General features: G+C 41.8%; 1 protein-coding gene across 6 annotated transcripts in view; it reads left to right on the top strand.

Annotated features, from left to right (window-relative positions):
* The first annotated feature begins 3,766 nt into the window (after window positions 1-3,766).
* The window catches only part of Thrb (thyroid hormone receptor beta), a 365,706-nt gene continuing 343,829 nt past the window's right edge, over window positions 3,767-25,643 (top strand). For 2 of the 6 annotated variants that reach the window (XM_070018701.1, XM_070018699.1), the window contains exon 1: window positions 4,199-4,297. The gene's annotated coding sequence lies outside the window, so the exon portion shown is untranslated. The other 4 variants (XM_070018704.1, XM_070018700.1, XM_070018705.1 and 1 more) reach the window with 3 other exon arrangements.

Here is a 25,643-nt window from a genome sequence, read left to right as displayed (position 1 = left end):
ACTAAATAGCACATAAAAGATGTCATGGCAATTCCAAAGACAGAAGAAGATAGTTCCCTTTTTTTCCTGATATTTTTCATATCAGGCCTCACAGTTTCATTTGTATTAGGACCAACAAATCATATAGCTGTCTTTACATTCCCTCTCTCTGGCTTCTTCCAAATGTTCCATGCAGAAAGTCTCACTGGACTCTTCTGTTGTTCCTGAGCTCTTTTGGCCCTCCACATCCTCCGGCCCTGCTTCTATAGATTCAACCCACCATAGATTGAAGATACAAGGGGAAAAATTCCATTTCTATTAAAGCCTGACAGCTTCTGTTTTGTTATTATTCCTTTAGCAATTAGAGCATAGCATTTACAGTGCAAGTATGCTAAAGATGAGATTAAAATATATGAGAGGACATGTGTAGACTATAAGAAATTATACATGAGGTTTAACCACAGGTTCACTGTAGAAAGATCCTGGAACCAATGCTTTAAGATCACAAAGAATGACTACATAATTTATATCCTTGGTTTTAGAGTACCAACCTTCAAATAGTTAATTTGGAGTCTGTTATCTTCCTCAAGAATCTCTCTCTCTTGAAAATTGATGCAGAGTTTGTGTGCTCATCCAGTTGTTATAGTCACTAGGCCTTTCATAGGAAAAATGAGGAACTAACAGTGAATGCACAGATTAGGAATCTCTAGGCTATCTCATATGGCTGTACAACTATCTTGAGAAGTGTTGAATAAATGAAAGAATATCAATGGTTTCAGTCCCTGCACTCCTTTCAGTCCTTAATAAGGACATGTTAAAGTGCCATCTTATGTTCACATCTTAGAGCTGTCTCTTCCACATCTCTAACTCCCTACACACAGGCCTCATGTCATCTATTAATTAGCTTTGTCACCTCATAAATTTTTAGCTTTATTTGTCTGGTTAGACTGGTAATACTGAGGACATAATAGAGCAAGAGGAAGGTTTACAGATAAGGGACTCATCTTAGACACATAAGGTTTTACTAAAACCCATCAAGTGGCCAAAAAGCTCAGTAAACAAGGGTAATATTTAAACGTAATATTTAAAAACAAAAACATAATTAAATAAACCCTCTCAAAATGTTAAACAGAGACAGGTTCAGACTGGTTTCACTTTAGACTAAGCTCAGTCCTGTTCATCTCTGTGTTCCATTCATTTTCTTTCCCTGAGAGCTGGAGAGATGACTATGAATGGATTGCTTCTTTGAATGGAGTCATCAGTCAGGTTGAAATGTTTAGATTTTGGTTATGAAGATGGCTAAAGTAGATGACTGTGGGTCCTGAAAACAGCTCTAATGACTCCTCTCAACGTAGTCAGGCTGTTCTATGGGTAGGTTTTAATAATATGTCCCACCTTCTGTCAGTCCTCCATCTACCCCCCCACCCCTGGTGTAAAACTAGACAAATAGCTGTCATGTTCTATTGCTAATCCTTTACCACCATACATCCCAGAACACTGCCCTCAGAGGACCTGTTCAAATGAATCTAACCAGTTCATGTTTCAATGGCCTTGTTATATAACAATGTTACAACCACAGCCTCACCAATGGTTTGAATAAAGCTACTGTGATTTATTGAGCACTTTAATTGACTCTTTATGTCAGAAGTTTCCAGGCAAAATGAGATCAGAAAGACAAAGCCATTTGAACAAAGAAAAACAACCATTTTTTTGTACTTCATTTTTTTTTATGTTTCCTTTTAAAGAAAGACTTTTAGGGGAAAAAATAGCTCTAAGTTATATATCAAGAAGAGGAAAAAATCAGAGAATTTCATCATGTTTTCAGGCTTATCATACACCTTGGGAACACAGATTTGCATCATCATATACCCCTTACCACAAGATTGTTCATAAGGCTCCTTGGCTCTTGGAAAGATCTGGAAACCCTGCTGGCCTACCTGAGGCAGGCTTTTTCTAGTGACCAGCTTTTTCAGCCACAGTTAGCCACCAGGGGGCTGCTTGTGTAGAAGGAATAGTGGTGGAGACTATAGCTCTCCTCTAAACCACCCCAAACGTCCCAGGGCAGCTCTGGACCAAAGCCCAGGAACTTCCCCACAAAGAACAACTCCTGCTATAGCAGCCCACAAGTTGTATGGTGCAACCTCCTTGAAGGCAAAGAATAAAGCATAGATTTGCAAATAGTCCATGGGAAATGAAGCCTACAGAGTCTGTTGGGGAGAGAAGGCCCCTTTTCTCTTGCCCAGCCAAGCCCTGGGGGCTGCAGCTTTCTTTCTTAAAACATGGTGCAATCCTGCTTTTCTAGATGCAGCAACCAGCTTCAGAATTCCTGACAGTTATGGTTAATGTCGTCAGCAAGACAGTATTTGCTCCCCTTTCCCTATATCACTTGGAAGAAGCTAGACTATGACATATGTCACCAGCTGGACAGCCAGAAAACTCTATAATAATAATAATAATAATAATAATAATAATAATAATAATAATAATAATAATATTCTGTACATTACTCCCACAGTGAAAAATGAATATGAAAAATGAATATCATCCTAGCTCAGTTACACTGACTTACATCAAATAAATGTGTATATTGAGTGGTGAATTAGAAAGTATTTTTGATCATTGTTAATAAGAAAGTAATTGTATTCTGTTGTCAAAATAGTTCTGTTGCACTGTAACTTCCTATTGGCTGCATACTAGCTGGCTGGGTGCGCACAGTTTTCTCAAGGAATTGCTCAGAACGTTAGTCACCTGATTTATTTCCCCCTAATCTGAGCCACGCCTTTGAGATTTCAGGGGAGGGGGCATCATAAATGGTATATTTACCAGACCAGCACACTTCAAGCTTATACTATATTTATGTCTTCCAGATTTTTTAGTTGCCTATTTCCAAGGTAAAGATAACATCAGGGGGCGGCTCTTTAACAAGTGACCTGATCAGTCTCAACCCTACACTTAACTCTCCCAGGATACAAATAAAGGCATGCCCTCCTTAAGGGCTGATTCCGCGGCGCGAGAACCTCCAGATGCTTGGGCCAGCCAGGGGGCCGCAGGAGGAGCCCGAGCGAGCGCCCAGATGTCCTGACACATGAGCGAGCGCGCGCCACAAGTGGTTTGGGGGCAGTAGGAGGATTGCGGCGCTGGGGCCGCTCGGGTCGCTGCTGTCAGGCAGGCAAAGAAGGCCGCGCTCATGGAACTTCCTCCTCCCCGGTCTCTCATCCCCCCCCCCCCCATTCCTTCCTCTTCTTCAACTGCAGGAATGACGCTCCAACTCCCATCTCCGCGCACCTGCAGTCCGTAGTCCGGTGGGTGGGTGGGAGGGAGATCGCAGGGGCACCAAAGCCAGGACAGAGTCACCACGCTGGGCAGGCGTGCGGGGTAGAGGACACGTGCCGGGCCGGGAGGAGGGAGAGCGCTCCCATGGGGAGGGGGCAGGCGCGGGGGCGGCCGGCCAGGAGCGGCGAGGGCCGAGGACCCGGGGTAGGGGGTCAGCACAGGTGGCGCGCAGACAGGCAGGTGCGCAGGCGGCCGGTCGGAGGCGCCGCGAAGCGAGGGCGTGGGGTGAGGACCTGGGGTCCGGGGGTCAGCCCCGGGGGCGCGGGCCCGGCCGAGCGTCGGAGTGCCGTCCGGGCAGGGAACGGACAGGGCGGACGTCAGCGCCCGCTCGCCTTTCCCGGGCGGCGGCGGCAGCGGCGGCGGCGGCGGGGTGCGCGGCCAGGAGGCCATTTCCTCGCTGCGCCCCTGGCGGAGCCGGGTTTGCCTGCTCTCGGCCGCCGCCGCCACCGCCACCGTCGTCGCGCGAGTCGGCCCGCCAAGAGGACTGGAGGGGAAACCAGGTCACCGGTTGGCACCGCCGGCGCCGAGCAGGGGGCGTCCCCAGGGCCCCGGAGTAAGGTAGCGCGCGGGGCGCGGGCCGGGCGCGCGGGGGGCGCGGAGAGGCGGGGACTCGGGGCCCCAGGACTCCACTCGCTTCCTCCGCGGGTGAGAGTGGAGTGGCCCCGGAGGGCCGGCGCGGGCCTGGCTTTGGCCCGCCGCTCTCCGCTCGGGGAGTTGACATTTGGTCGGAGTGTCGCGGCGCTCCCCGAGACCCCGCCGGCGGGAGGAGGAGGGGGCGGAGGAGGGTGGAGACTGCGGGGCTTGGCCAAGGAAGGCGCACATCCTCGGGCGGGCGGGCGGGCGGTCGTGACGCGGCGGGGATTAACTTTACATGAATAATGTGAGTGCGCGCCGAGAGGAGACCTTCGGCTCCGGGCTGGGGCCAGCGCCCGCAGGCTGCCTTCCCCGGGCGCGGGCGCCCGACCCGACCGGCTCCAGGGCGCTGGTAATTGGGCGAGAAGACGGCGGGGCGGGAGGGCGGGCGCGGAGGCACGGAGGGCTGGGGTGGGAGGGGGGGGATAAGGGGTAAAAGGGGGCGACCGGTCCATTGCGATTGTCCGGCGGGGTGGGCGGGATGGGGACGCGTGCGGCGGGAGCCCCGAGGGGGTGGCGGGCGGAGACGCCGGGCGCGCGTGGGTGGCGGGGGGTGTCACCTCCGTACCTATCTCCGCGTGGGGTGCTGCACCCCGGCTCTGGGAGACGGCAGCCGCTCTCGTGCTGTGACGGCAGACAGCCTGGCATGGGCAGCCCCTGGAGCACAGTGCCCAGGGTCCGTCCCCCCCACCCCCGCCGCTCCCCTCGCCCGCCCCACTCCGCGGCCCCCCAGCTCCGATCGCAGTGACTCTGTGCCTCCTACCCCCGGAGCCTAGTTGTTGACAAGCTCCTTGGGAAATGGAGTTTGGCATCTTCAGCGCCGCGGAACCCAGTGGAAGTTTCCATGAGAAGGAAGTTGTGTGACACACGGGGGTTCGGAAAAGGTTGGCTGGCACGGCGGGGTTGGGGGGGGGCGCAGTTTAAAGGGACTGTGAGTCTCGGGTCTCCTGTGTTTGCCCACTGCCCCTGGCATCTCCAGGGGTTTGGAAAGGGGAATTCGCCTGGCTGCGGGGTGGGTGGGTGGGTGGGTGCTGCGGCCGGAGCTCCCTGGGCTTCTCCGAGCCGTCTCCGGAGTCGCGCTCCTTCTCCTGGGGCAGCATCTTCCTGGGGGCGCTTCCAGCCGCCGGTGACCCCACTTGTGCCCGCGGGGCACCCTCCCGACTCTCGGGCCACGACTCACCTGGGAGAATTGTGTTTGTCTGTTTTTTATTCCTAGTGGCTTTCGTCCTTCTTAGTTGGAGTCGTCATTTTGGAGGACGATTTCCCAATAACCACTGTCGGATTATTATGGGAGCTAATTCTTAAGCCTTCTGATTTGTCTTAAGGAGGGGGTGGGGCTAGAGTTGTTTGTTTTCATTAAAGGCTAAATGTCTGATTCCCCCCCTCCCAGTGGGAATTCTTAAAGAAGGGCCTAGAAGCATGTATGAAATGAGTTAAAGAGAGTTACCTGAACAGCCAGGTTCTGACAACTAGTTCCTGTTCTCTTCACACACTGAGAAACCGCGACCATTTCCAACACCTAGGCCAGTCAGTGAATGGGCTAGAAATTCTCACTCAGTTTGTTATTGATCTTAGGTACGAGTGGGATTCAGTTTAAAAAAAAAAGCTGGAGAAATTAACTATTCTTTTAATAGTGTATGAGACAAGACCAGCAGTTTCTTTAGTGATAAATATATTAGGTAACAGAGACCTGTTGGGCAATATCTTTTTTACGATTTGGCCTTTAGTTAGTAATGCTAGTGTATCCTGTAATATGTTGCATACATTGTGTGGCAAAGGAATAAAAAGTGCATTTCAGTGAAAAGGTTCCATGATTTATTTTGAATATTCATGGTAACTGATCTGACTCCCTAATTCACTTCGGTTAATTATTTCTAGTTCTGATAAGAAAGTCCTAAGCTGGCATATACTAATGTAAAAAACATGTCTCAATGGGAATTATTTTGAGTAGTGGATGACGTTTAAGATGTTTTCATGACACTTGGTTGTGTTTCAATTGGTCCAAAGTGCTATTCCATCGTAAGTGATTTGTTTGGTGTCACTCTATGTGAATGGATTTAGTGGCCATCGATTTATTATTTGTGCATCTTAAAACAGATCAATCAAAAAATCATTTTTAGTTAATTTTGAAAGGTTACTTATATATTAGAGGTGGAAACATCTGCTAGTAAATATAGCTTGGCTTTATGAGTGAAAGTAGATGATGCTGAACATAGCACATGAAGCAATTCCTGTTGGTATAACAATGCAAATGCATAATTTTGTTGATATTGGGAGAATGTCATATAAAGTCGCTGACTTTACGAAGAGGAATAAAATCTCCATCTCCTGTCTTTTAGGGTTCTTTTTTCTTTTGTAGCAGATTCTGCTATCAATAGAGATGAATTAATAGACTTTTCTTTTGAGCCAGAATCTTTGGGAAAATTATAAGGTAAAAAAATCTCCTTTAAAGAGAGAAAGTTAAGGATTTCACCTGCAGTTGTTGGAATCATGTGTGGAGCCACTAGTGCAGTTATATGTTTCTTTTTTTAGTAAGCTCATCTTTTTGATGGAAATCAGAGTAAAGCTGATTGTTTTCTTTAGCACCTTCTTCTCATTGTAGTGTAAGATGATATAGCACCTTCTTAGAAAGCCCTTCTCTGACCACTGGAGCAAGGGCTATCTGTTATTCTTTTTCAGAAAGGCTGCACTGGTTTTTCTTTGTTTGTCCTTTTTCTTCCCTATTTACAATGTGAATTGTTCTTTTAACTTGGCAATCATTAATTACCTTAACAATCCTCCTTATTAGAAAATGGAGTCAGTGAAAAATGGAGTCTTAACTGACTCCTTCACTAATAATTTCTGTGGAAGAGCTCTTGACACACAGCAGGTACTTCTTCTGGGTAAAGCTTCATTGAATGTACTATGTTTTTCAAAACACCTGAGCATCATTAGTTGGTGTCAATGGGTTATGACAACATTTGCAGTATGTGTGTGCATGCATACAACCCCGTGTATGTGGCTCAAAATCAATATCTCTTCTCTCACTCTCTGTCATCTCTATTGTTCATTAACAAACTCAGCAATAGGCTCACCATTCTGGGTAGTGACAGTGTAGAGGGCTATTTCTACAAGTTCCTTTTGGAATATTTGACATGAGTACATAGAAATACTCAACAGTAGAACTGTCATATGTGTCCACTTGATTGCCTAAAGACATTGACCTTAAGCTCCCTGAAATTTCAGTGGCATCTTTATTTGTTTCAGAGGTATTGTCAGTACTAAGAGTGAAATTCCAGAAACCAGACATCACTGGGTGATAGCAATGACTTCTCACTCAGCAGGTCTTGGCAGTCCCTCTGGCTTTGGCAGTTCTAAAGAGACCAAGGGCATACAGTGGTTGAGTTTAGGCTGTCAAAATGGTGGTTGTAGAGGGCAAACATGGGACCCAAAATTAGACAGAAATAGTTCTTGATAGTATGCTTGAGAATAACCTGTTACCCTGTGTTGTAAGTGAAACCAGATAAACTTTTCTCTTTTTTCCTACAATGTATGTTCATAGACACATTCTAGATCAGATGATTGTGAGAACTACTGCATTTTCTGAGTCTTTAGGTCACAGAGTATGGTACCTAAGGGATCATCTTTATATTATTGTACATGAAAAGTCTTGCCAATTGAAAAATGAAAGGAGATTATAACTGATATTTATGGAAATTTGTTTTTGTTGAGAGACAGCTTTCATAATTGTCTGAGTAAATGCAGAGTAAATGCAGAGAGACAGCTTTCAGAATTGTCTGAATAAATGTCAGGCACCCATAACTCATGCTTATAATGCTAGCTAGTCAGGAGGTTGATATCTGAGAATTGCAGTTCAAATCCAGCTGTATAAGGAAGTCCATGAGACTCTGATCTCCAATAAACTACTGAGAAAGCCATAAGTAGAGCTGTGGCTCAAGTTGTGGAGTATTACCCTTGAGCAAAAACATTCATGGACAATACACAGGTCCTGAGAGTTCAAGCCCTAGTACTGGCATACATACAAAAAAAAATCCCACAAAACAATGAGACTGTTAAAAGTGTGAAGAGAAGATCAACATCTTAGAGAAGAAGGAAAATAACAGTAAAATCTTAAGTACTTACTGCTTATTTATTTAGCTATGAGTCTCATTGTAGCCAACCTCACAGAAAATAAGAAATGTAGGGGTGGTATGTAGATAGTGATTAGTATTGATCATGTAACACATTCAGAGTACTTGCTGTGGTGCCTGGCAGCTACTATACATTCATATGAAATATCTAATCATATTATGGACAATAATACTCCAATAGAAAATAAAGTATGTCTTTAACCAGTACTCACAGGAGGAGAGAATCTTTTTCTCTGCTAAAGGCCATTTGGAAATTTATATGATTCAAGGACCATGCAGAGTTATCAGTGCCTGGGGGAGCCATGAACAGCTAACAAGAAGCATCACTGGGAACATTTGTGTTTGTCCTGTCATTTTGCAGGCCACACATTCTGTACCCTTGCTCCAGTGGGGGGAAAAAACTGTGGAGAGCTTTGTGAAGAAAGCATCCCAATGTGAGTTTATCTCTGGGGGCCTGGGCTACTGTGGTCCAGTGGTAGAGTTTTGGCAATGGTCCTGGATGCTGAAATAGAGCTCAGAAAACCTAGAGGAATGAATGGCTAACATGTCCTTTAAGCTAACTTTCTCAGATATCTAGTGTGTCAGCCAGGCTTTTGGGTAGAGCAATCTGAGAGGACAGGAGAGCCAAGTACTTGAAAATGACTCTATAGCAACAGACTTCCCTGAACAAGTGGCCCTGATGTTTTTGCTTTAGACTGCAGAGCTCTTTTCCCATTTCCATGTCTGCCCCACCTCTGAATTGTAATGGGAGGTGGGCTATTGTGTGGGTTTACTCATTCTTGACACCCCACTAAGTACCTAGTCGAAAGTTTGGCATGAACACAGTTGAAACTTGTTGGAAGAAATGATAGCTGGGGGAGAAGAGGTAGCGCTTCTGTTTTTCCTCCCTGTACTGGGTGCCTTCTAATTTTGTTTTGCCCAGAATGAATGTTTGCTGCCTGGATTGCATCATGAGTCCAGATTGCTGACTGTTTTACTAGAAGGGCTCATACTAGTGTCAAAGATGGTTGAGCAATGCAGGGCTAGTTAACTCCTTGCTTGGTTTAAAGTCGTCTTGATGCTTTGCTGTGATTTTTCATTTCATGTACAGCTATTTGGGAGCCTACTATGTGCTAAAGCTTTACTAGGCACTTTGTGGTTTAGTGTATAGCCATGAGAAGGGGTAATAGATTTGTAAGACCAAGGGACTCTACATGCTCTCCACTGTGATGAAATGATTATGCCTATTGGAGTTCTTCCTATGATACCATAGCTGAAATAAAATCACTTTATTTCTGTGGAGCTGATAGTCTTGTGGTCTCTGTAGCCCAGTTGTAGTATGAGTTCTAGTGCAATTTACATAGGATTCTCTTGTATCCAAGTAATATAGAGTTGAATATGTTTAGGCCTGTGAGTTTCTGATTAGGGCTCTTCACTTCAAGTATTTAATTGACTTGCTAGTCAATGATGGCACTTAAGCAAGTACCATATATAAATCACTGAGTCACATTCATGTCCTTCTATAGCCTCTTCTCAGGAAACTGGCCAACTTACAACTACAATAGGGATTGACATTCCATGCTAATGTTCCTTGGTCTCCATTGCCCTAATTTTTGAGGACTTTGGAGACTTTCTGTACTCGCAGTTCTTCTTGGGCAGTACTATTTTTATTGAGTGAGAAACTGAGCTCTGCTGTGAACTCAAGTATCCTTTCCAAACAAGTCAAGAGGGTCTGGTTAGAACCCAGGAAACTTGTCTTTACCCAGGAAAGCATACAGTAGTCTTTCTATCCTGACAGGGACATATTCCATCTAAAATATATTTTCAATGGACATAGATAATGCTGATCTCTGACAGCCTGAATGTGTAATGTGTGAATCTACTACTCTTAACCCAGAATAACTGACATTTGAGGCTTTGTCCAGAAAATACAACCTTGAACGGTCTACTGGATAATTCTTTTTTTTTTTTTTTTGGTGGTTGTGGGGCTTGAACTCTGGGCCTGGGCGCTTGTCCCTCAGCTCTTCAGCTCAAGGCGAGCGCTCTACCACTTGAGCTACAGCGCCACTTCCGGTTTTCTAGTGGTTTATTGGAGATAGGAGTCTCACGGTCTCTCCTGCCCGGGCTGGCTTTGAACCGCGATCCTCAGATCTCAGCCTCCTGAGTAGCTAGGATTACAGGCGTGAGCCACCGGCGCCCGGCTACTGGATAATTCTTACCATAAATGAAATGATAGTCTGGGCACTAGTGGCTCAAACCTAAAACCCTAGCTTCTCAGAAGCTGAGATCTGAGGATCGAAGTTCAAAGCCAGCCCAAGCAGGAAAGTCCTTAAGACTCTTATCTCCAAACAAGCACAAAAAAACAGCCAGAAGTGGAGCTGCAGCTAAAGTAATAAGCCACTAGCCTTGAGCACAAAAGCTAAAGAACAGAGTTCAGGCTTTAAGTTTAAATGATAGGACACACACACACACACACACACACACACACACACATATTAAATCATATTTATGTAAATCATATTTTGTTCAAAGAACAAAACAAATGAAAAATTCATAGTCCAACTTGTCACTGTGAAGAAACTTCTACTTTTCATTCATGAATTCTTCCTAGTCTGGATGTTGGATTATAATTTATATTTTTTCTAATGCTGCTCTTCAAAAATTGCCTATACAATATATTATTATACATACATGTATATATGTAGGTATGTATATATGTGTAGATGCTGAATAGAGATTATTCACATGTAAGAATTTGGAAAGAGTTTATCTAAACTAAGCTACTCATTTAAGTTTTTAGTGTCCAAAGGAGCCCTTCTGGGCCTCATAGCTCTCATTTATGATCCAGATCTAGGGATTTATCAGAAAGTCATGGGTGTTAAGTTGATGGAAGCAAAAATGTGGACAAAGGAATTCATGTTAACAGCAGGCCTGTCTTCCTTGAAGGCTCTTCCCATTTCCTGAAATGGGCAGAATCAAGAAGTAGTTATGGATTTCATGAAATAATATATGACTTTGGCACTCAGGAACCCATTGAACATTCTCTTATGTCCTCTAACATTTGGTCCCAACTTTTGCCCCTAACTCTGTGACCTGTAACTCTTGAGCCTCACATACACTTTCCTTACTTTATTAGTTTCTCCAAGTGTCTGCAATGTTTACACAGAACAGGTATTCAAAACTGATGAATGATGATAACAATCATATTGTTCCTGGGTTTAGTCACCTTTTTTCACGTTTCTCTCTCATCTGTGTAAGTGTCGAACCAACTTGCATGTCCATACCTGCAGAATCTGTGTGACAGTGTGTGTGACTTCCTGTGACAGGTTTGTCTCACAGTAATAAAGGCACTGTTTGTTTTCTTTTGCCCTTCCCATGCCCAGCTTCCAAATCATGGTAAGAAATGTCACTCACTGAGGTCCAAACCACAAATCCTATCATGTTTTCGGTCCTTTCTTATACGTGGATGCGTTCTCAGGTCCGGTCTTTTTGTCACTGTGTTTGGAAATCCTGAGCTTAATAACTTAATATAGAACTTTCAGGATCCAAGTTTATACTAGTACATGTTGTGAATCAGTCCAAGAGTGTAGACAGCAGGTGGCAAAATTTATTTGGCTACCATATTCTGAGGAGGGGGGAGGGTAAATGGCTAAATTGCGGTGGAAGAAGTTGTGAGGAAAAAATTCACTTTATTGCACTTTAAAAAACAAAGCCCATTCATTTTAATATTGTGCTGCATTTTATACTCAGTGATAAATTAAAGCAGCTGTGTTAGCCCCACACTGGACCATTTTGTTTTTTTACTTTATGTTTGTATGTAACACTAATTAATACTACTGCCAAAGTACTTTGCAATGTTCTGAAAATTATGCTAAATATGTTACTTTTAAGATATTGTAATTATCATTTATAGCTTCCCTTTATTTCTAATGTTTATATTATTAATTTGTACAAACCTTTTTTCCCTGTTGTGTACATTTTGTTACCTTTGAAATTTTACCTGAGCCCAACTATAATTTCTGCCATATCTGGAGAACTAGACTAATGTGTATTATATCTGAATTGTAGTTACAACAGATTAAAGTACAGGGTTGAAATAACTTTGTTAGTTTTCTTTTTTATTAAAAAATGAGCCAGAAGAACTTTACACAGTTAAGTCTTTAAAAAATAACTTACTATTTGTGTGGAGGATGAACCTATGGATTCGTTCTGTAGTGTAATATTTATAAAGAATTTGAAAAGCATCTAGTCTCCTGGTGCCTTGTAGAAAATCAATTTATTTGGTGACCCGCTCTATAGGCTCCTAACCATAAGGTGAAGGAATGATTTGAAATGTATCTACATGAATTGATTTACTCTTAAGAATATAGGGTGACATTGTCCAAAAAGAAAGGCACTCATTACCTGACTTGTGTAATTGTAATTCCTCTGGACATTACCTTTATAATAACGGTAGAAAAAAAACGTTAAAAAGGAATATATACTCAGATTTCACTTAATTGAAATGATCACAAACAGATCTTAAAATAAACTTCTTCCCTACCTAGAGTCCATCCTTCCACCCAGCCATCTGCTCCAATTGGGCTGATGCTAGGTGCCAACATTTAAAACTTTTTGCTAAAGAAATATGCTGTCTGCTGAGCTATCCACAGAGTGATTTAGTGTAGCACAATGTTTCTCAACAGCAAGTACTATTCATATTTGGAGCTACACAATTCCTTTCTAGTGGCCTCAGAATACAGTAGAGTTCTCTACTGGAATAAGATGGTTAGCAGCATCACTGGCATCAACCCACTAGGTTTCAGTAGCACCAGTTGTGACAATCATGAAAGTCTCCCAACATTGTCTTCTACTAGGAGGTGGAACCATTCCTACTAAGACCACAGCTGTAGAAGATAAGAACCAGGGCTGTGTATTGGAACATGTGGACTCATTATATGTGCTCAGTTGCTTCAACTGTGATATGTGAAGATTACATAAAATAATGTAGTATTTGATCCACAATTGAATATCAGCAATTCATAGTAATGGTAACACTAATACTGAACTGGAATTGCCATATGGTAATTTTTTTATGAAGTAGTAGGGACCGTGAATAGTGGACAGGCAGGGAGGGCTCTCAGAAGAAGGAACATGAAATACAAACATAGAGAGTGGGGAGAAGCCAGGAGCCCGTGGCTCACGCCTGTAATCTTAGCTACTCAGGAGGCTGAGATCTGAGGAATGTGGTTTAAAGCCAGCCTGGGCAAGAAAGTCCGTGAGACTCTTATCTCCAGTTAACCACCAGAAAACCAGAAGTGGTGCTATGGCTCAAGTGGTAGAGTGCTAGCCTTGAGCTGAAGAGCTGAGGGACAGCACCCAGACCCAGAGTTCAAGACCCACGACCGACAAAAAAAAGAAAATAGGGATAAAAGTGTGAAGGATTTTAGAAATTGTGGGTAACCCAGCCTGTGTATAAAGGATAATAAGGAGGATGTTGGAACTACAATGAGGAAGATGAACTGAGCATATAGCATGAAGACATTCAAGAAATTCTGAAAATCAGATTTTTGTTTTTAAAGCATTCTTTGGGATCTTTCATGAATGAGTGTGTCTAGGGAGTGAAGGGAACAGTTAGGAGAATCTGCCCAGAAGGATAATGGAGGGAGTGGGGACAGTTACATGTTAACAGATTCCAACTACTCCAAAAGGTGGAAATTTTTGTCTAATTCTGATCATGAGTAATTTTAGCAGGCTAAAAATGGTAGAATTTTAAGTTTACTTTGAAAACAGAGGCCATGTTAGATCCTCTTTAAAATGTTTTCAAATCAGCCTAAACACTACCTCATAAGGAGCACTGTATATACTTGCCTCTAATTCCTTATCTGACAGATGCATAGTCTATGGCCATATTGAAATGATGTTGACATTGTTGTTTTGATCCATTATGTAATATCAAGCACTGATTATTTAACTGATTGGGATTTATCTCCTTATTAGAGGTAGATGAGGGATATTAGAATGTGTAAAGGATTGAGAAGATGAGCCGGGCGCTGGTGGCTCACGCCTGTAATCCTAGCTACTCAGGAGGCTGAGATCTGAGGATCGCGGTTCAAAGCCAGCCCGGGCAGGAGAGACAGTGAGACTCTTATCTCCAATAAACCACCAGAAAACCGGAAGTGGCGCTGTAGCTCAAGTGGTAGAGCAATCGCCTTGAGCTGAAGAGCTGAGGGACAGCGCCCAGGCCCAGAGTTCAAGCCCCACGGCCGACAAAAAAAAAAAAAAAAAAAAAAAAGGATTGAGAAGATGGCATTATAGAAATATCACATAGTAATAAAAAGTTTTTGAGCACTTCCCTAGGGTTATCTGATCTTTAATTTCCTTAGTCATAAAATGATAAGTATAAGTAAAGTAGATAATCTCAGTTATCTTTACCTCAAATATCAATTAAACTATTTACAAAACAAGTGTTGGGACCTATGTTTCTTTGGATCTGGCTTACTTGCAATAACTAGTGTACGTATAGGATAATCTTACCAGACAATCAGAAAAGGTCAAAAGCTATGCACATATGACCATATAAGATGATGCTAAGTGAAATGAACCACAAGATAGTGACACAAGAGGTTTTATCTTTCTTGCTGTTGTTTTTAACATACTTATAATGTACCATGTGATTTTTTTGTTTCTTTTGTTTCTTTATTTGTTTCTTCTCCTATGGTATTATCCCTGTTTTCACTATGTTTGATTCCAGTGCCCTGCATCTTGTATATACATTTTTTCTAATTTGGGGAGGATAAGGGAAATAAAATGCTGAAACAAGGATACAGGTTGACCCACTGTAACAATGAGACATAGAAGACACTAGGTTGAAAACAAACTTTACAACTTCTGGGTGGGGGGAGGAGTTGGGGAAGTGGGGAAGAAAGGGATTGTAGGGGAAAAACAAAGGAGGGGGTAACAATGCTTGATAATTTATGTACTCATTACCTTCATGTAACTGTAACCTCTCTGTATAGTATCTTTACAATAAAATTATATATTAAAAAGTCATAAGTCACAAGAAAATTACTAATCAAAAGCTTTGACTCAGAGGCAGCTAAAATAATCATAAACAATGAGTTAGGACATAATGCAATAAAAGCTTTATATTTTTAAAAAAAGTGTTGGGTTGTGGTTTGCAGAGCCCTTATATCCCAACACTGAATATTAGAAGTATAATGTTCTAATATCCCAGCAATAAACATTAGAAATATAATGTGAGCTATACATGTGGCTAAAGTATTTTCTGATAATCACATTATAAAGAGATATAAAATGACCCACGATTTTAATTTTAATACTGTGGTTTATTTTATCCAATAGCATTAAAATATTGTTTGTCTGTAATCAGTACAGATGCATTCGTGACATATTTTAAGTTGGAGTACTTCTACAAAATAGAAGCACATACATGGAGATGTCAGGGCATACAGGCCTGAGTTGACTTTGGTATATTGATAGAAATGTAGAAGCCATTTCTCTGGAATAATTTTTAAGAGCTTTAGATTATGCAAATGATTCATTATATAACAGCTTGATGAAAAATACTAATTTCCTTAGCAATTATGCTAGTATGCATTCTATAATTGCTTACTAAAATAGGGCAGTCAAAAGGATGTCTGGGTTGTTTTCAAATTATAAATGTACTTTACCACATTTACACCAGATCCATATGTTCCATGAAGAACTTATAAAAAGTGTAGGGTACATGGTATCTGTGTATGTATGGAAGTATCATCAATTCTGCTTTGTACAATAAATATATGGTCATAACAAGTATTTAAATGGAGGAACATGCATAATAAGCCTGAAGCAACTACAAGAAAAGGAATTGCTCTCCCTGTAACTATGCAGAACATTTTACCTTCATGAAAACATTATTTTGTGTGTGTATATGTCAATACTAAGGTCAACTTAAGGCCTTGTATACTTGCTTAGCTGTTTCTGCTCTAGGCTGACAATCTACCATTTGAGCCACACTTCCTCTTCTGACTTTTTGTTGATAATTGGAGATAAGAGTAACAGATTTGACATTTCAAAGCCTAAGCTGGCTTTGAACCATGACTCTCAGATCTGATCCTCCTGAATAGCTAAGATTACAGGTTTGAGCCAATGATTCCCAGCTTTAAGTTTTATTAGAATGTCTTATTCTAAGAAATGAGGGCTCAGTGAAAGAGTGCTTGCCTAGTATGGAAAGGCCCTGTGTTCAGTAACCAGCACTGCAAAGCAAAGCAAAAAGGAGACACTAAGACCATATTAAGCTGGGAGTATTAAGAAATAATCAGTGATATAGAATCAATATGTTAAAAATAATCATATGGGGCTGGGAACGTGGCTCAGTGGTAGAGTGCTTGCTTACCATGCATGAGGCCCTGGGTTCAATTCCTCAGTATCACATAAGCAGAAAAAGCTGGAAGTGGTGCTATGGCTCAAGTGGTAGAGCACTAGCCTTGAGCTGAAGAGCTCAGGGACAGTGCCCAGGCCCAGAGTTCAGGCCCCATGACCGACAAAAAATAAAAAAATAAAAACAATATGCCTTTGCATTAGCCCGGGAATGGCCAATTTCTTTACAGGTCTGTTTCTGTGAAATACTATAAGTATTTTAAAAATTAAAATATGCAGCATTAGGAATTTAATCCTGACAACATCTGCCAGTGATTGACATCTAAGATCAGGGTATCCCTCAGCATCCAGGCTCCAGTGCTGTCCTGTCACAGAGCAGAGAGGAAAAACTCTCATTCATGTATTGAACATGGATAATGTGGGCAGGTAGAAGATGGGGATCCTGAGTCTTGTGTTAGGTGGGAGCGAAGATCTGAAGTGGGACATTTCAAGCAGCAGTGTAAACATAAGGATGTAGACACCCATGTGAAATGCTTGGCTTTGCCATCTCCTAGCTAGGGTCTCTCTGGCAAGTTTCTTGACTATTTTGAGCTTCTGTCACTACCTCTGTGCCATGGAAATAATATTCGTATAGTTTGAAAGTTTCAAAATGTTTTAGGGTCTATGAGGAACCCTCCCCCCAATTTTATTCTCATGTGGGCTTTGAAGTGACTGCTACTACAGAGTGTGTTGCACATTGTGATGCACTGTAATGAATGGGAGAGTTGATTTCAGGACCCCAGTGGTTACCAAAATCTATAGATGCTCAATTCCTTTATATAAAATGGGGTTTAGCTCAGTGGAAGAGTATGTGCTTAGCATGTATGAAGCTCTTGTTCAGTCCCTAGAACCCATCTCTCTCTCTCTCTCTCTCTCTCTCTCTCTCTCTCTCTCTCTCTCTCTCTCTCTCTCTCTCTCTCACACACACACACACACACACACACACACACACACACACAGACCATAGTATTTTCACAAAATTTCATAAAATCCTGCCTCATTTAGTTAGAATCAAGATTAAAATTTTCTCTGATCCTGTCTTGCTTAAACACAACCCACTTTTTGTGACGGTTTCCCTCACTCCTTTGTCTAGACCTTTGCATGTTTGCTCACTTACTATGAATACATTGTCCAAAACTCATATTCACCAATCAGACATTTCTTTTCCAGATTTTAAGTTCCAAGAGGGCAAGACACACAGTTAAGTAAGTTCAGTGCTGTTTCAGAAGTATGCACAGCAGGCAGGTGCTAAGCAAAGCTTTCCTGCTGTTTTGGCCAACCATACGTGGGCTGTTTTCATATAATTAGGATGAATCTAATTTTAAAGTGAACAACTGAGTGTCCTCAGATGAACCAGAATATACACTTACAAGGCCCTGCTGTCCTGCATTATAAATAAGGGAATAGGTTGTCCTGCAGAAAAGCTCAGCTGTTCTTTTCTTTTCTCTTAAAAAAAAAAAAGTGATCCACTCACAGCAGACCTGAGATAGACGATCTCTTCTTGCTAAGTTGGCAAGAATTCAGAGCCTCAAAGTGGACCTTCTCCACTAAAGTGAAACTCAGCAAATATCCCGTCTGAGCATTAGTAAGGGGGCATGTTTGAAGATGGCTTATTTACTCTGACTACACCCCAAGCGTGGTGGCCCGGTTCCTCAACTTGTATGGCAGCAAGGACTTCCTTAGGTGACAAGTTCAGGTTTCTGCTAGGACAACACTTCTGAGACCACTGTCAAGTGACTTTGTTGTTTAAGTTTCCTTTTTTTTTGCTGGACATGGTGCTATTACAGCAACTTTGGTGGCCCCAAGCTTTTTTGTGGCCTTTTCTCCCTTTCAGATGTTTAGTAGCTCACAGTACTCATTACATAAAACATGGGTGATAGGACATATCCCTGAGGACGTTTTAAATCCATTTCTTTTCATTGTTTCATGGTGTTTAAAATAACTGCTTCAGTGTTGTTGTTTTGTGGCTTTAAATCTCCACTGGTGATTCATTAACATTTGAGTGAACCCTGGCAGTCCTGCCTCTTCCTTTCTGCCTCTTCCCAGCTCTGTAGAAAAAGCCCCTTCTCAAAGTCTTGTTGTCAGAGTTTTTGTGCACATTGGACTATGAGGCCCTTGGTCAGCAATCGAGATAGATTATGCCTGTGCTCCTGCATTATTCCATCATTGCCATCCTGGAGCAAAAGGGATGTTGCTTATTTTCTCCATGGGAGAGAATGGAATATGCAGGAAGTTGTGTTTTTTGATGGATCAGGAGTGGGACCAGAACATACAGATCACAGGAAGTTCTAGTGATCCCATGCCTGGGACCTTGGGATGAAAAATGAACCCGTCTTCTGTAATCCTGGGGCCATGCTAAGGGAGGGGCTTGGTGATCCTCTCTTACAGGAGAGGCACGTAGAAGCACTTAACTCTCACTCCAGTGTTTCCTTAAAACACTTGCTTTCCAGTGCAAGTTGTCTGTGGGAGCTGGTGAAGAAAATACCAGTGGGAGAGTAGGGAGGGAACCAGGGAAACATTGACAGCCAATATGGGAGTTAGCCAAAGCAGTGACCACTGTGGGCACTGAGCTGAATTGCATTGGGGAAGCTTAGAGCCCATCATGGTGCATGCTTGTCCTACCCAAGAAGGAAGGATAGTATGTGTCTACCAAATGTTGGTTCCATGGAGTTTCAGGTGTACCATGTTAGGTGTCCAAGAGAAAGCCTGAGACAAAGGAAGACAGCTGCTGACTGTCAGAAGACGTGACTACAGGCACTGGCATGGTCAAGGTGTCCAATGCACTGACTATAACTTGGCTTTGTTGTCACTGGCAGGCTCCCATACAGGGTAACCTCGAACTAGTTTTCCTGAGGCTTTGCTGGCCTTTTCAAGGCCTCTGCCTGGTCCTCATGAGCTTCAGACTGCCTTTGGCTGGAACCCTGGAGCAGACCACACCAGCAGTGGTTCAGGATTTAGTAGAGAGAGATCCATGAAAGCAGAAGGAACAGCCAGATTCCCCCATGGTCTTCCCCAGCCTCACCCTCTCTGTGTGACGCTCTCTCTACCCTCCCTGACACCCTATTCTTCACCTACATAGTCAAGTGGGCTTAGCAAATGCATTCTCTCTCCTAGTAGCTTCTGTTGTTTCTACTGTGTCATTTATTTCCCCTGGAATGAGATTTCTCAACCTTGGCACTCTGGCACTATTGACAGGATGGGGAAGATCATTGTTAGTTGTAAGGTAATTTTATATTGTAGGTTGTTTAGGAGTATCCTGGCTTTTAATCAGCAGTGACTCCCCGCCACCTCCACCATCTCCACTGTGACAACCAGAAATGTCTAAGCATTGCCAAGTGATGTCTGAGGGACAAAAGAATTCCCATTGAAACCCATTGCCTTAAACCTTAGTTCTCTATTTGAATCCCTTCCTCCCTTACAGTTTTGTTTTGTTTTTTTATATTTATTTTATTGTAAAGATGCTGTACAGAGGGGTGACAGTTACGTGAGTAAGGCAATGAGTACATTTCCTATTGAGCATTGTTACCCCCTCCTTTGTTTTTTCCCTACCATCCCACCTCCTAACCTCCTCCCTCCCTCCCCTAACTTGTAAAGTTTCTTTTCAACATAGTGTCTTGTCCATCTCATTGTTACAATGGGTCATGTTGTATCTTTATTTAAGCATTTTGTTATTTCCCTTCCCCTCCCCATATTAGAAAAATGTATATACAAGAGTCAGAGCACGGGAATCAAATGCAGTGAAAACAGGAGTTATACCAGGGGGAGGAACATACAAAGAAACAAAAATAATCACCTAGTACATTTTAAGAACCTTACTTTATTTTTTTATTACTAATGACTGTCCATTTGTTATGCTCTTGGGTGTCATGGGGTAGGAAAAGGAGTCCAAAGTCTAGGAAATGGCATATATCTCCTAGTTGTTTTTGGTGCTTCTGCCTCACCTGTCCACAGCTTACCCCACCCAGCAACCACGAATCATTGGTCTCTGCTCTCCAACTTGTCTCTCCTTGAGCCCTTATCCCTTCCTCTCTCCAACTGCATAGTGGACATGTGTACCATGGAGAATGCCATTTTCTGTCTCTGCCTCCTTTTCAAAGGCTCCTGTTCAACTCAAGAAAGCAAACTTTCATGGCAAATCAGCTGATAAGTTATATAAGTTATATAAGTTATATAAGTTATATAAGTTGAAACATAACACTGTAAAAAAATACATTCATACTTTTTTTGCCGTAAAACATTTATCTGGCATCCAATATTCTCCAGTTACGTGGTTGGGTATAGTAGTGAGAAACATCCTCCCTGACCTTCCAGATATATACAAAATAATGATACTAAACATACCCTCATCCAAACAAAGCCTACTTTTATTTTATCCATATATGTATCCCCAATTATGGAAGCTGTGTGTACAGAAACCTAATATGGTCCCAGAAAAACTTACAATACCTTGCTCCATACTTCCTAAGTTGAAAACCCTACCTCCATGGAATACAATGAGGAAATCATGCTTTGAATTACAGGACTGCCTTCTGTCACATTCAGACGTGGTTTAGGAGTGCAGTCCACCTGGACAAGCAAGTTTCACAGTTTAACAAGCTCCTTAAATGAGTATTTCACACTCTGGTTTGTTGGCACCCTCTTTTGCTAGTTTTATGTAACCTGTTCCTGCTTTGCCTAATCCAGCAGTTATGCACTCCAAAGAGGCTTCCAAGCACTGAGAAACAGGATGGCATTGCTTGTACGTTTTTGGCTGAGGCTAAGTTATAGAGAAGGGAACTAAGGTAACAAGCACAGGGGTGAGGACTATGAAATGGTGATGTTCCTGAGAAGGCTGCTGTAGAATGTGGTCTCCAGCGCTGCCCTTGTGTGTGCTCTGTGTCCTGTAGAAAGGCCTGGCAGGCCGCGTCCCTGATTTTGATGCCTTAGCTGTAAGGTAGTAGCGTGGCTATGCCTTCACGTTTCTCCTGACTAAGTTGTGTACACTCGTTTCTCAGGGTGTTGTCTCACCCACCCATAGCATCCACAACACCACTCAGAGGTGGTTAGAAATTCAGTCTAAGACCCCCTGCTTAGAGCCAGGACCTGCATTTGACAAGTGCCTCTGAGGCACATGCAGAATTTGAGAAGCAGGTAAGTCCCTACTCCTAATTAATGGGAAGAAAAAGGCCATTACACACACACACACACACACACACACACACACACACACACACACACACACACACAGTGAGTTAATATGGTAACCCTGTTGTGTACTGATTAACCCCTTAACTCAAGTTTAGTATTTTTTATACTTGGTTACTAACAAATTAATGTACCTTGGAACAGTGAGTCACAAAAATAGAAATCTTAAGTAAACCATCCTAAAAATAGAAAATATTTGAGTATATCACGTGTTTTTGAAATATTTCATTCACTAAAAAAATGTGACCACTCCCCCTTCTCAGAATGTGTATCTCACAGTTCATGATTGCAAAGTGGAATTCAGGTTACAGTAAAAGAAAATAATTCTTGAAAACCACTGTCATAAAGACCTAATGTATTTCTTTATATATGTTGGTCAGTATTCCACTTGAGATAATGAGATTATTGAATGAGATGTCTAAGTAGCAAATAAAGAGTTTATATTATCTGAACTACGAAGCAATGGCAATAAGATTTAAAATGTTCCCACAATCTCAGAAAACAATTGTGTAACAGAGAATACCTCAATGTCCCCCAAAGATACCTCACTCAAATCAACATGGCATCAACAATAACCACAAGGAAGCTGAAAGATGTGTATAATAATTACAGACCCCCAAGGAATTCCTCAGGTTCTTGGAGATGCAGGATATCGCAAAGTGACACTATAGTTGTAATATCTTCAGAAGTAAAAATGTTACAAATTTACGAGAGATTATTTGAAATTTTGGTCATTTACATTTCAATACTGGGGTCTGAATTCAAGTGCAGCTGGCACTCTACCATTTGAACCATACCTCCAGCCCAACCTTTTCCTGGTTAATTTGGAGGAGATGCTATCTAGTGCACTCTTCTGCCAAGGCTGGCTTTCAACTATGTGATTTTCTAGATCTCAGCCTCCTGAGTAGCTAAGATTACAGGTATATTCCATAGGCATCCAGCTCATCTACATGTCTTTAACATTCATTTAGTTTTACACCGTTTTTTTAAAAAAAAGTGTTATTTAATAAAATGATTTTTTTCCTTTTTTAGTGAAGTTAAAAATTTAAACATATCCTTTCAAAGTCCAAGTGTAAATGAGCCCAAAAGAAGTTATTTAGATAATTAAAGCAGTATGCCTTCCAAAGCCATGTATATCTATAAACAGAGGGAAAACCAAGTTGCTCTTGAAGCACTGATCCGAGGGCAAGGAGTCCCATTTTACCACGTGTGAGAAAGAACTAGCCAGTGGGGTGAGGCCCAAGCGCTTCTTGCAGGAGAGTGCTAATGCCAAGCTGGGATACAGTTCCCAGGAAGTGATTTCGATCTCCCAGGCAGGATCTGTGCCAGCCATGAGCTGTCTTTGAAATGCCTTTGCCCCATGAGACATCAACTGCAATCTCCTGATACCTCCTAGCTTCTCAACTGTTCTGCAGGCCCTACTGTCATGAAATGATCATTGACTCAAGCAATTTCTCAGAAATGTCCAAGGAGTTATTTAAAGCAGTACATTTTAATTTAATTTTATTGTCCAGGTGATATACAGAGGGGTTATAGTTACATACACAAGGTAGTGAGCACATTTCTTTTAACATGATTTTAAATACACTTTTACAGAGCTGGGAATGTTTTCTTTATTCTCTTCTATAATTTGCATGTCCATTTATAGAATCGGCACTTTTATAGTAAGAGTTTTTTTGTTTGTTTTTGTTTGGTCCTGGGGCTTGAACTCTGGGCCTGGCCTGGGCACTATCCCAGAGCTCTTTTGCTCAAGGCTAGCACTCTACCACTTCAAGCCACAGTGCAACTTCCACTTTTCTGGTGTTTTGTTGGAGGTAAGAGTCTCACAGACTGTTCTGCCCAGGCTGGCTTTGAAACATTATTCTCAGATCTCATTCTCCTGAGTACCTAGGATTACAGGTGTGAGCCACCAGTGCCTGGCTTATGTCTTTAAGAATATATGTTTTGGGTGTAAGTTATGTGTTATAAAAGATGATATAAATAGAGCTCCTGATGAGATGCAAGTATTAAATGAAGTATGTGATTTTACTTATTTTAAACTGTTCTGTTACTTGGTTTCAAAACTAACCAACAGTCATCTTTGTGTGTGCATGTATGCATGTGTGTGTATGCATGTGGCAGTACTAGGGCTTGAACTTAGGGCCTGGGCACTGTCTATTAGCTTTTTCAAGTGGGGCTCTACCACTTGAGCTACATTTCTATATCCAGCTTTTTGTTGGTTAATTGGAGATAGGTATCTCATGGACTTTCCTGTCCAGAGATAGCTTCAAAACTAGATCCTCAGGGCTGGGAAGGTGGCTCAGTGGTAGAGCACTTGCCTTGCATGCATGAGGCCCTGGGTTCGATTCCTCAGCACCACATAAGCAAAAAGAAAAAAGCCGGAAGTGGTGCTGTGGCTTAAGTGGTAGAGCGATAGCCTTGAGATGAAGAGCTGAGGGACAGCACCCAGGCCCAGAGTTCAGGCCCCATGACGGGACCAAAAAAAAAAAAAAAAACCAAAAACAACAACAACAACAACAAAACAACAACAACAAAAAAACCTACTCAGATCTTAATTTCTTGAGCAGCTAGAATTGCAGATGTGAACCACTGGTGCCTGGTTAAACATTATCTTTTTGATAGTAAATGGCTCTAAGATTTTATATATTGTGACTATATAAATACACCAATGAAATATCATTTTAATATGACCTAATTTAAAATTCTAGCATGTATATGTTAAATAAATTAAGTTTGAAAAACAATGTGAGAAAGTATAGTGGAGTTATTACAAATGATAGCATATATAATAACTTACATTTACTTATTTCTAAATGACATAAATCATAATCCTTGAATAGTGTCTTTGATCATTTTTATATGTTGTTTTTATTTTGTAAATTAAGACATTGATTTGAGTATCAACCTGTGATATGTATCATTGGCAATATTTTGCTCATTTAAAAAATTGTGACTCTTTTTTGCATGGTGGAGATACTTGTATAAAGTAGATCCATTGGCCTCTAAACTAATAAGAACATGGCCAATTTTGAAGCACATGCCAAATAGAACATTATATTTTTAGAACATTGGCTATAAAAAAACTACCTATTAGTGTGGTGGTTTTTTTCCTTTGTGATTTATCAGAGATCGAGCATTTTTCCTTTATTAATAAATATATTAAGTCATTGGATTATCTGCATTATATTAGACAGATTTTATTTATACTTTTCAAATTAGTAAGAAAAGCAAATGTTTCCATATGCACCAATGTGACACAACTCCTCACAGTTAAACCTACTACTTCTACCTGTAAATGTGTAAGGTTTAGACTTCTTTCTGTAACTCCCACAGTTAACCTAAAAACAGAATCCATAAGCTAGAATTTTGCTTTAAATACTGTGTATTTGAATTGTTGTAGCTGTTTTCTACCCACTTACATAAGAAACCTAAGAAATCAGAATCAAAACAATAACCATCACCGGTAAGTTTATCCCAAAGCTTCAGATGACCAATTGTTTTGCTTCAACTCCCAAAGGTTTTAGTAATGGTCTGGGCTGATATATTTTGGGAAGGTTTTTTTTTTTTTTTGGTTTTTTGGTTTTTTGGTTTTTTTGCCAGTGGTGGGGCTTGAACTCGGCCTGGGCGCTGTCCCTCAGCTCTTCAGCTCAAGGCTCGCACTCTACCACTTGAGTCACAGAGCCACTTCTGGCTTTTTGTGCTTCTGTGGTGCTGAGGAATCGAACCCAGGGCCTTATGCATGCAAGGCAAGTGCTCTACCACTGAGTCACCTTCCCAGCCCCTTGGGAAGTATTATAAGGCCAGATGTCTGGGCTTAGTCATAGAGTGCTGTTTTGGATTAGTAATGCCTGCTATAGAATGATGGACTGTGTGTCATATAGTATTTTTGTTGTTGTTTTGTATTTTTTGTTATTGTTATTGTTTTTTATCTGTGTCCTCACCAAAGGAAGACTAAGTATTTAGAATACTGTACCAATAGATTGTCTTTGGTTTTCTGCTGCT

This window comes from Dipodomys merriami, unplaced genomic scaffold (assembly GCF_024711535.1).
Source record: "Dipodomys merriami isolate MVZ:Mamm:240054 unplaced genomic scaffold, mDipMer1.0.p SCAF_13, whole genome shotgun sequence".
In the NCBI taxonomy this organism is placed as follows: Eukaryota; Metazoa; Chordata; class Mammalia; order Rodentia; family Heteromyidae; genus Dipodomys; species Dipodomys merriami.
This window is presented reverse-complemented; position numbering and strand designations above follow the sequence as displayed.